Source organism: Myodes glareolus, chromosome 4, assembly GCF_982192425.1.
Source record: "Myodes glareolus chromosome 4, mMyoGla1.1, whole genome shotgun sequence".
NCBI lineage: Eukaryota > Metazoa > Chordata > Mammalia > Rodentia > Cricetidae > Myodes > Myodes glareolus.
Genome location: NC_142029.1, coordinates 69578222 through 69590864, shown reverse-complemented (window position 1 = coordinate 69590864; position 12643 = coordinate 69578222). Strand labels below are relative to the sequence as shown.

The 12643-nt window shown below is 42.1% G+C and overlaps 1 protein-coding gene across 2 annotated transcripts in view; it reads left to right on the top strand.

The window, feature by feature from the left end:
• The window catches only part of Jhy (junctional cadherin complex regulator), a 72452-nt gene that overhangs the window by 3359 nt on the left and 56450 nt on the right, over positions 1 to 12643 (top strand). The gene's annotated exons all lie outside the window — the stretch shown is intronic.

The window sequence follows — 12643 nt, the reverse complement described above, 5'->3', positions numbered from 1 at the left end:
CTTGCTTCTCCTCCTCCTGTTCCTCTTCCTCCTCTTTTTTTTCTTTTCTTTTGTTTTTTTTTTTTTTTTTGGTTGTTGTTGGTGGTGGTGGTAGTGGTGGTTTGGTTTGGGTTTTGGCATTTTGAGACAAGGTATCTATGTGTAACAGTCCTGGCTGTCCTGGAACTCGCTTTGTAGACCAGGATAGCCTCAAACTCACTGAGATCCGCCTGCTTCTGCCTCCCCAGTTTGGGGATTAAAGGTGTGTGCACCATCACTGCCTGGCCCTCCTCTTCTTTAATTAAGCAGTGCAGTCATTGACTGGGTTTGGAGCCTCAAAAACATACCTAGAGTACCTACCAGGAGACTGAGGAGGGCTGCTATTGGTTCCCGACTACCCAGCTAGCTTAGACCTACTTGTTTGTCCCGGCCACCCAGAACCAAAATAACCACACAGAAACTGTATTCATTAAATCAATGCTTGGCCCATTAGCTCTAGCTTCTTATTGGCTAACCCTTACATCTTAGTTTAACCCATCTCCATTAATCTGTATATCACCACGAGGTCATGGTCTACCAGCAAAGTCTCAGCACATCTATCTCTGGGGGCGGCTCCATGGCATCTCTCTGACTTTGCCCTCTTTGTCCCAGCATTCAGTTTAATCTTTCCAAGCCTACCTAAGTTCTGCCTTGCTATAGGTCCAGAGCAGTTTCTTTATTCATTAATGGTAATCACAGCACACAGAGAGGACTCCCACATTAGGGAGAGCCTTCTATAGGTCACCAGGTATAATCACCAGTCTTAGTAACTCTTCTTGTTGGTAACTCTTCTTATTGATATGACAAAATACCTGACAGAGGAAGAAATATTTATTATTTCCATGGTTCAGAGGGTACAGCCTGTCATGGTAGGGAAGACAACAGAAACTGGAGACTTGGTCTCTGATGGAGGATGCTCAGGCTGCAGTTTCATGCATAGAACCAGCAGCAAGCAGAGTCCAGTGGACCCTGAAGTGGGTGTTTCCATTAAGGCCAGCTTGCAAAGACCTGCTTCTCCTAGCCAGGCCACATTCACAAAGGTTCCACAACCTCCCAAAATAGATCCAATGGACTGCAAACCTATGGGGTCACATTTCACATCTCAAGGGACTTATCCAGGGTGGACAGTCTTGGAGAGGTCTCGAAGAGACAAAATTAGCACCTAATCCTGAGGCTTTTTCTTTTTCCTCTCTTAATTTCACTGGAGCTTTCAAGTTAAATGAAACTTGTCTTCATATTAGGGAGTCTCAAACAGTCAGAAAAAAAAAAAAAACCATGATAAATGCTGTCTCCAATAGGCTGAATGCAGTTGGTTGTTTGGGGGTTTTATGTGTGTTTTGTTTTGTTTTGTTTTAACTCTTTTACTCTTTTGCTCTTTACACCCAGCTCCCAAATAAATCACTCGTAGTCCTATTCTTTCTTATGAATGCCAAGTCTTAGTGTGACTTATTTCTAGTCAGTTTTTCTTAGCTTAAATTGGCCCATCTACCTTTTGTCTCTAGGTTTTTACCTTTTTCTGTTTCTGTAATTTTTTTCTTTATTTCTTTCTCTGCGGCTTGCTATGTAGCTAGTTGACTGGCCCGAGGAGTCCTCCTCCTTGTCCTGCTCCTCAATCTCTTGTCCTCCCAGATTTTTCCTCCTCTTCATTCTGTTGGCCTGTCAACCCTGCCTATCTTGTCGCCTGCCTTGCTATTGGCCATTTAATTCTTTATTAGACCAATCAGGTGTTTTAGGCAGGCCAAGGAACACAGCTTCACAGAGTTAAACAAACGCAACATAAAAGAATGCAGCACATCTTTGCATCATTAAACAAATATTCCACAGCATGAACAAATGCAACACATCTTAAAACAATATTCTACAACAGCGGAAGGCAGAAAAGGTTTTAGGATGACCTTAGCTAAACAAACTGATTGAGTCAACTAGGGGCAGAGGGGACAGCATCATGAACCAGCTTTTCTGGGAACCTGTGCCTTTATGTTAGAGAGGGGTCTTACCAACTGCAGACAGAGCTGCTGCTAGTAATAACTATTACAGCAGTATCGATACTGTGGGATTTTTAAAGTCTTTTTTACTCACTGTAATTATACTGTAATTCTGTTGGGAAGGTGTTGTGGTTCCTACTTTAAAGTTGGGGAAATGAAGCTAACAGAGAAGAAATAATTTGCCTAAGGTCATAGTAGTTTGAAGGCATGTTTTTTTCTTTTGTTATTAATATCATGTTTTATTGTTTTTATTTTTTGGTACTATGAATCAAACTCAGAGCCTTGGCATACTAGGCAAGCTCTCTGCAACTAAGCCAGTAAACTTTTGACTGTGAAAAATAGCTATCCTAAAAAAATACAGGGGAAAAGATGGCATTACTCTAAATTCCACATTTGTATTAGATTATCTTAGAGTCACAGTCATAGATATAATTTAATCGTTTCATTGTTGGGGCTGGAGAGATGGCTCCATGATTAAGAATCTGTAGTGCTTTTAGAGTGTGGGTCTCCATACCCACAACAGACAACTCACTGCTGCCTGTAACTCTAACTCCAGGGGATCTGACAACTCTGGCCACGAGATGCCACATCTAACTGCCCATTCCTGTATACAGATCCACAGAGATACACATGTCTAAAGAAGAAAAAAATAGCTTCCTTGTACCCTTATCATACCCTTTCCTCGGCTTCCTCTTCAGAAGTGACCGGACATATACTGACATGGCGGCGCAACCTTTCCACCTTTTCAGTCGCTCACTTTTCCGTGGGTGCCTGGCATTGGTGACGATATCTGCACAGGCGTATGCAGTATCTCTGTTCTCTTCGGTCGATGTTATGTCTGACAGTTTCCTGGTGTGTTTTTGTTTATCTTATAAAGTACGTAGTCCGGAAGTAGAGCTTATCCACTTCCTTCTGAAAGGAGCGTCTCTCACTGCCATGATGACACGTTGACAAGAAGCACCTTAAGGAACGGGGAGAGCTGGCTGACTCACGGTGCCAGGAGTACAGCCCAGCATGACAGAAAGGTCATGGTGGCAGGAGCTTGAGGTCGCGGGTCTCATGGCATCCTCAGTCAAGAAGCAGGGGGGGGATGAAGGCTACTGCTCAGCTGACCCTTCTTGGTATTTGTCCAGCCATTAGGATGGGGCTTCTGGTATCAGTTAACTGAGGAATCCCTCACAGCTATGCCCAGAGGTGTGTCTCCTACTTGATTCCTATCAAGACAACAGCCAGCATTAACCCTCACATCTACTGATGAATGTATTTTGGTTGCTCCGATTCTCACACAGTGCCCGGGTTCATCCTATGACTTGTTGAGTATGTGTACTCTGTTAGGGTATATGTACACATAGATGCAGTCATCGAATCTTAGGAGAAGGAATATGTGTCCGCAGTGCCTGTGGGGTCCCAGACCTCACGATTGCCCAGACGACGCCTTAAACCTCTACACTCTGAAAAGTTCTACTTTTGATCAATTTTAATTATCGCTCCTCATGACTTGTATGCTTTTAACCAAAGAAGGTCAATTTAGGCATAGTCTTCAGTGACTGATTAATTTCATTTAATAAAATAGCATATTTTTCTGTGCTTATAATTATGATCTTGCCTCACGCTACATGGTATTCCAATGTCTAGAGATGTTATAGTATGATTATTTAAGATCATAGGTAGACACCAGCATCCTGGTTGATTTGTTTTTGTGATGAATGTTTAACTGAGATATATATCTGAGAAATACATATTTCATATATATATATATATATATATATATATATATATGAAAGAATTGACAGAGCTCAGTGACAGATTAGTCACAGATATTGAAGAAGCAAAGAAAGCCACTGACTAAGTGTAATAACAGTTACCATGCATAGAACTTCTATCATGAGCCTGTCATTATACTCCATACTTCGCATGTCACCTCGTTTAATCCTGTGGAGTCCTGGTAGGTAGATACTAGAGTCAGCCTGTCTTGAAGGTTGTCAGTGAGGCTTCAGGATGTTGCCTTAACGCCCACTCCTGGATCTAGTGAGTACATGCGCAGAGCACTCATGCAATCTGACTTGCTACTCTGTGTTCTCATCCTGGATCTAATGAGAGAGATCTGTCGTCTTCATGATAGTAAGTGGTCATAGTTTTACTTAAAGAAATGAGGACATCAGAAAGGAAGTCATTTGTTGCAGTTGTTTCTCATGCTTTTTTGTATGGATGAGTGTTTTATCTTCATGTATGTATGTACACCAATGTGTGCAGTTTCCATAGAAGCCACAAGAGGATGCCAGATCCTTTTGAAGGAGGCTGTTTGTTTGTCCCAGCCGCCCAGAACCGAAATAATCACCAGAAACCATATTATTTAAATCACTGCTTGGCCCATTAGCTCTAGCTTCTTATTGGCTACCTCTTACATATTAATTTAGCCCATTTCTATTAATCTGTGTATCGCCATGTGGCTGTGGCTTACTGGCTAAAGTTCCAGCATCTGACTCTGGCGGGGGCTACATGACTTCTCTCTGACTCCGCCTCCTTTCTCCCAGCATTCAGTTTAGTTTTCCCTGCCTATCTCTGTTCCCCTATAGCTCTGCTATAGGCCCAAAGCAGTTCCTTTTTTAAGCAATGATATTCACAACATACAGAGGGAACTCCCACGTCAAGATCCCCGGGAGCTGGAGATGGTTGTAAACTGCCATGTGGGTGCTGGGAATCTTACCTAGGTCCTCTGCAAAATCAGCAAGTGCTCTTAGCCATCTTTCTACTCCCCATGTCTTCTGCAGTGTATAAATGATTTTTAAGATGAGGAGACCAAGACAAGACTCCACTGAATACACTGTCCTTAAATGGGTGACATTAAAGTACTCTCTAAGTTGCAGTCTCCTCCGAGGCTTGCTGGGTACTTTTTCCCATCTAACCCAGCCTGTGCCAACAGGTTTCTCTTTGCCCTTGGGTCTGGGTCCATGTGTGCTTCCCAAGCAACTTTGATGGCCAGCTTCCTTGTCCTTGCCGTCGTGGCGTGTCAAGCGTTCCCGCTTCATGGGAGCCCTGATCTCCTTTGGGGAGAGGACCTGTATTTTTTTGGTTCTGTTTCTCGATGCTTCTCTGCTGGGCAGTGGTGGCACACACCTTTAATCCCAGAACTCCGGAGGCAGAGGCAGAGAGGCAAACTCTCTGTGAGTTTGAGGCCAACCTGATCTACAAGCCAGGACAGGCTCCAAGGCTACAGAGAAACCCTGTCTCAAGAAACAAGCAAAAAACAAAACAAAAACAAAAACAACAAAAAAGACTCCACTGAATAATCTCTCCAGTTGTGGACAGTTTCTTCTTTTTGTACCATGCTCAGCAGGCACCACATTTTAGCCTTGTTCAAATTTCCCAGGGATAGTTTGATTACTACATAAGACATCTCAAAATGAAAGTTTTACCTCCAAAGAGTTAAAATTGTGGCTAGATTCTTTATCTTCTGGTTCAGAGGCTCTTAGGTAATTTGGTTTTCCTCCAATTGCGCTGCTGTGGTGATGTTTAGTGATAGACTGTAAACTGCAGGGCAGGGTTAGACAGACTACACTTAGTACCTGTTAGAAGGCACTGCTCCATTGACTGGCTGTGAAAGAACCAGTTCCACACTACAAAGGAAAAGACAACTGAAGGGTTTGTCCAAATAATGTCTCAAAAATGCGATTCAAGCGTGGTTGGGTATCAGTCCTTTCTCTGCCTTCTTTTAGTTCTACAGTCCTTTCATAGGTTTTTTCTCACTCAAATCTAAGTAGTTATGTGCCATGGAACAAATAAATTGATCTTGGGCTCTCAATACAAAATTGAAGGAGGCTTTCATTTCTGCAAGGTAGATGGCATTCTGGGGATTGTAGTTCAAAACAAAAATTAGTCCAAGCCTGGTCTTAAACCAAGACAAACCTTTCTTCTTGCTTTGATAAGCAATCATTTTAAAAGCTGCCTGACAAATCACTTAGCCTCACACTTAAGTTTTGATGTGACTAGAACCTCCAGATGTCAAAACCACAGTTCAGGGCCCATGGAGTAGAGAAAACCCTTTACTTAATGGAAATTGGAGCACCATTGACAGTGGTGAATGAATCAAGAGTGGAGAGAGGATCATCATGTGATAATCCTTAAGCCCCACTCCAGAGTGAGCCTCATGACACTCGGCACTCATGAAGAAGCAGATCAATGTAATACCAGGATGTCAGAAATAACCCCTTTAGTCCTGAAGCCTTCTGAAGTCGTGTGCATTGAAAGAAAGAAAGAAAGGAAGAAAGAAAGAAAGAAAGAAAGAAGCCATCCAGTACCTAGTGTATGTGCTTAATAAGGTCTTGTTTATAGGAATACTTATATAATTCTTCCAGTTGTGAATCTACTTGCTTTATATGTATTTCCTCTATCTTAGTCAGTACTTCTAGACTGGCTTAATTTAATTTTAAAAACTTAGTGCTTAGTATGCTACTAGGGAGTAAACTTAGGACTTCACACAGGTGAACCTCACATGTGATTCCCCGCCTGGAGCATCTTCCCCATTACTTTGCAGATTAAGAAACTGAGGCTCCCCAACATGTGCAGAGCCCATAAGCTGCTCAGATGACTCAACTCAGGGCTCTAATTGTGACTGTGTAATCATGGGTCTAAAATGTCTTACCATCGGGCACTTCCTTAGCACCAAATCTGATGACCTGAATTTGGTCCCCAAGACCCACATAGGAGGAGGAAAGAACTGACTCCCACAAGCTGTTCTCTGACTCCCACATGTGCAGAAGTGTGCACCCACACACACGTGAAGTGAATTAGCCAGTGCAGTAAAATGAAATATGCAATCATGGATTCCACTTTACCAACTAGTAAAACATTAAGGACAGGGCTGTTGAGATGGCTGAGCAGGTAAAAACACCTGCTAGCAAGCCTGGGGAGCTAAGTGTGAATCCTCTGGACCCACATGGGGGAAGGAGAGGATCAACTCCCACAAAGTGTCCCCTGACCTCCACACCTGCCCTGATTGAGATGTACACACACACACACACACACACACACACACACACACACACACACACACAGAGAGAGAGAGAGAGAGACAGAGAGACAGAGAGACAGAGAGACAGAGACAGACACAGAGAGACACAGAGAGTCACAGAGAGAGAATAATCGCAGAGACATAAAGACTGAAGCTGGAACACTCTCAGGATGGACTAAACTGAAGCCAGGGTAAATGTGCATGTGTAATTATGCATTTTTATAAAGCAATACAGTTGTCTAAAGGCTACTGAGTCCTCTGAATAAGAAGACATTTACTGTACTTCTCATCGGGCAGTGAGGTCAGGGGACATCAACCCCTATTCTTAAGTAGTTCCCCTGAGACACAGCCATGCTTCTGCTAGAGTGCTCTGTGGGGGTTTTCTCCCATCTCACCTGGAGAGCACAGTGTCAGTATGCAGAAGGCTTGTGGCCTACCTATGGATGCTCCGTGACCTAGGTAGGTGTGAGCGGGGGTCAGGTAACATGATGAGCCATTACTAGCTTCAGTTAAGCATTCAAGAACTGTTGGGAAGGAGTGGGGGACTGACTTGGTAATAATCAACATTTTTTAACTGTGTTATAGGATACATTTCTCCTCCTCCCCTCCTCTTGGATGCTTTAAAGTATGTTGCTTCTAGTAATAATACAAAAATCAGGAAAGTATTGAGTGATGAATTCTAGGGCTTGAAAATGAGTATTGAACAGTCAAAACAAGCACTGTTGAGTAGAGAAGTGATGGTCAAGTATCGGGAGCTTTCTTTCCTTTCAGATTTCTCCAGCTCTTCTCCTTTCTTCTTTCCCTCCAGCTGCTTTCTAGAACCTGGGAAATATTTAAATTGAGACAGACTCATGTTCCTTATAAGGGTTGTAGTTTTTGGTTTTTTTGGGTTTTTTTTTGGTTTTTTTTTGTTTTTTTTTTTTTTTTTGGTTTTTCAAGACAAGGTTTCTCTGTAGCTTTTGGAGCCTGTCCTGGAACTAGCTCTTGTAGACCAGGATGCCTCGAACTCACAGAGATCTGCCTGCCTCTGCCTCCCGAGTACTAGGATTAAAGGTGTGCGCCACCACCGCCCGGCTTTTTTTTTTTTTCAGCAGCTTGGAATCTAAGAAAGACATTTAAGGCTGGTTCAAATGTTCTAGGAACATGAAGACCATTCCAGAAGGTCCAGGAATTAGCTTTCATTCTGGTTCATTTCTGATGTCATTCATCTATGTTAATTTCTATGGTCTGTCAATAGGCAAACTTTCAATTTTAAGGTCATCAGTTGGGCAATCTCTTTGACTGTATTGCCCTGTATACCACATTCTAGGGATCTTAAATGATTTGGGGAGTAGAGATAAAAGTTAAAACCTTATTTATTCCAAACCATCTGGGAAATAGCTATACCAGAGTGGTGCTTTTTAGCTGTTTCCGCTCTACATTCATTCGTCGGCTCACTAACTTCTTCTTAGTTAAACCCTGATGCGTTCCTCGGAGTGGGTGTGGTGCCATCCCAGCAGGTGGATTGTCATAGAGAAAGTCAGGAGCATGTTAGAGCATGGATTGTGTCTATTAAAGGCCAAGCTCCTGCCAGAAACGCTAAAGCTTTGGAGGCTCATGGGGGCTCTCCACTGTTGCCCCCAGAGATATCTGCTAGTTCTTTACTCATTTATCTCAAAACTGCTGTATGTTTTTGTACTCAAATAAATAGTCAGTTAAAAAACACCTAAGAAGGTACAATTTATTACCCACAATCCTGTGAGTTTATCAAGAAGATTATAGCAAGTTACAAAGGGATAGTTCAATTTATGACCTATTTCCACTTGCTTGTAAGTTGAAAAATATAGAAAACTTTGATTAGGATAATTTTCAATCTCATTTTTTTTAAAAGGTAGTAATTTATTTGTGTGGAGAGCACACATATCAGGGTGCAGTCACAAAAATCAAAAGACATCTTTTGGGGCTTAGTTCTCTTCTTCTGTCACATGGGTCAGGAGGATCGAACGCCTTTCTTTGTGGGGCCATCTGGTCATTTGATGTAGAGTCTCACAGGGTAACTTAGGCTGGGTTTGAACTCGTGGAAGTCCTTCTTAAATGCTGAGATTCCCACTGCGGGTTATCAAGTCCAGTTAAATGCATTTTAGTTTTAGTTACTGTAATCTTGTTAGTATAATTTTTAACATATTGCATTTAAATTAAGTGGTTTTCCTCAAACTTACTAGCATCTCAAAGTTTTGCACAATAATCCCACCCTAACTCATCCAGTGATAGATTCTTAGAACTTTTAGAGCCTGGGAGTCAGCCAGTTTTCCTGCTATTCAAAAGGTGGAGCCATGACCTAGAAAAATAGATTTGCTGAAGCTCATACCATTGATGAGTCAGTGACAAAGCCTGGCCACAGGGCGTCTTAGTTACTTTTCTATTGCTGAGAAGAGACACTGCAACTGAGGGGACTTATTTAAAACATCCTTTAACTGGGGGTCTCCTTACAGTTTCAGAGTCTGAGTCCATGACCATCATGGCAGAGAGCACGACAGCAGACAGGCAGCCGTGGCACTGGAGCAGTAGCCGAGAGCCTACATCTGATCTACAAGTTTGTGGCAGAGAGAGGCTAGGCCTGGCATGAGCGGGTGAAACCTCAAAACCCACCTCTTCTAACAAGGCTACATTTCCGAACCCTTCCCCAAACAATTCCACCAGCTAGGGACCAAGCACATAAATATATGAGCCTACTGTGCCAATGCTCATTCAAGGCAACACAGAGTAAGACCTGTCTGTTCTTTTTTCCATGATATCAAGTAGAAATTCCGATACCATTAATCTGACGTTTAAACTGTAAAATGTACACTGTCTAAAGAAGGTATAAATACCCAAAAGTCTTAAGAGCTGATGTCTTGGGCTACAGATGTGGCTCGCCCAGGATGCACAAAGTCTGGGGTTCAATCCCCAGTACTGCAGAAACTGGGTGTGGTGGTGCATATTGTAATCCCAAGACTAAGGAGTGTGAGTCAGGAGGATCCAAAATTCATTCTCAGATAATAAGAAGTTCAAGGCACGCCTTTAATCCCAGCACTAAGGAGGCAGAAACTGGCGGATCTCCATGAGTTCAAGGCCAGCCTGATGTACAAGAGCTAGTTCCAGAATAGGCACCAAAGCTACACAGAGAAACCCTGTCTAGAAAAACTTAAAAAAAGAAAGAACCAAGAGAAAGGTTTTACTTTTCACCATTGTTTTGGTGACTAACAAGAACACTCAAACTTCCCATAGAAAATGTCCACAAAGCTCGCCATAAACTCTCACTGTAGCTCCAAATGCTGTACCACACTTACCGGAAATAGTGGGGGCCTGCATCTTTCTTGTGAAGGGGGAGGAGAAAGAGGAAGAAGAGGAAGAAGAGGAGGAGGAAAGGGTCTGGAGAGGTGGCACAGCAATTAAGAGCACTTAACTGCTCTTGCAGAGGACCTGGGGTTGGTTTTCCAGAGCACACATGGTGCCTCACAAACCTAATCCCAGCTCTAGGGGATCTGATGCCCTCTTCTGGCGTTGTCAGGCATTGTATGCGAGTAGAACACACACATGAAATAAAGATAGATAGATAGATAGATAGATAGATAGATAGATAGATAGATAGATAGATAGATAGGTAGGTAGGTAGGTAGGTAGGTAGGTAGGTAGGTAGGTAGGTAGGTAGATAGATAGATAGATAGATAGATAGATAGATAGATAGATAGATAGATAGATAGATAAAAGTCAATAAGAGGGAAAGGCTATACCTTTTTGAGTTAGGCATAGAAGTTCAGGAAGCAGCTACAGAGCAAAAGGGAGGGAACTTCAGCGAGAAAGTTAAAAAAAGAAAAGCCCAAAGTACCAGAGAAAGAGTATTTATGCTCTGGCTAACAACTAAAAGAAATTGATAGAAAAAAAAAGGAAAAAAGGAAATTACACCTTTCTGAGTCAGGGCCTCAACTTTTTTTTCTTTTTTTAATATTATTTTTTTAAAAAGAAAACAAACTATCTTTTTACCATTTTACATACCAATCCTAGTTCCCACTCCCTCCCCTCTTCCCATTCCTCCACCTGCCCCAGAGAGGGCAAGGCCAGTTCAGCCACTCTCTCCTCTATTGCATAGGGTCTGAACTGGGGTCATCCCTGTGGATTCCTGGGAATTTCTCTCATGCCAGGTTTCTTGCTAGCCCCATAATGGCTACCTCAATCAAGACATCTCCTTCCTTGCTCTCATCTCTGTCCTTCCTCCATCTCGACTATCCCATTCCCTCAAGTTCTTCCCTTTTTCTTCTCCCCTCCTCCTCCCCTTCTGCCCTCCCTTTTCCCCTCACCCCCATGCTCCCAGGAGCTTTTGTCAGAAAATCTTGTCTATTTCCTCTTCCCAGGGGGATCTATATGTCTCTCTTAGGGTTCACCTTATTACTTAGCTTCTCTTGGGCTGTGGACTATAGTGTTGTTTACCTTTGCTTTACAGTTAGAATCCACTTATGAGTGAGGACATATCATGTTCATCTTTCTGGATCTGGGTTACCTCACTCAGGATGGTTTTTTTCTAGTTCCATCCATTTGCATGCAAATTTCAAGATGTTATTGTTTTTTACCGCTGAGTAGTACTCCATTGTGTAAATGTACCACATTTTCTTTATCCATTCTTTGGTTGAGGGGCATCTAGGTTGTTTCCAGGTTCTGGCTATTACAAAGAATGCTGTTATGAATATAAATGAACAAATGTCCTTGTAATATGATTGATCATCCTTTGAGTATATGCCCAAGAGTGGTATTGCTGGGTCCCTAGGTAGGTTGATTCCCAATTTTCTGAGATACAGCCATATTGATTTCCAGAGTGGTTGTACAAGTTTGCACTCCCACCAGCAATGGATGAGTGTTCCCCTTACACCCCATCCTCTTCAGCATAGGCTATCATTGGTGTTTTTGCTCTTAGTCATTCTGATTGGTGTAAGATGGAATCTCAAGAGTCATTTTAATTTGCATTTCTCTGATGGTTAAGGATGTTGAACATTTTCTTAAGTATCTTTTGGCTATTTGAGATTCTTTTGTTAAGAATTCTCTGTTTAGATCTGTACCCCATTTTTTAATTTGATTATTTGGAATTTTGATGTCTAATTTCTTGAGTTCTTTATATCTTTTGGATATCAGTCCTTTGTCTGACGTGGAATTTGTGAAGATCTTTTCCCATTCAGTAGGCTGCCTATTTGTCTTATTGACTGTGTCCTTTGCTTTACAGAAGTTTCTCAGTTTCAGGAGGTCAGAGCCTGAACTTTTAAGACTTTGAGGGTATTTATGCCTCTTTTAGACAATATATATTTTACATTTTAAATATCAGATTAATGGTATTGGAATTTATATTTAACATCATGGGAAAATCAATAGACAAACTTAACAGAGCCTCATGGCAGGCCTACAGTTTCTGCATGAAAATCAATGTTTCTGGGAAGGAAAGGCACATTATCTCATTAAAGGGATAATTGTTCTTCTTAACATGGCATTAAGGGAATTCGCCTTCCTGAGGATTGGTTCCTTAGCCAGATGACTGACTGACCCAACTGGATTGACTCTTATGTTTTGAGTAGCTTGGAATGTTAGGTTCATACCCAGACCAGCAGTAGACTCCATTGACCAGGAG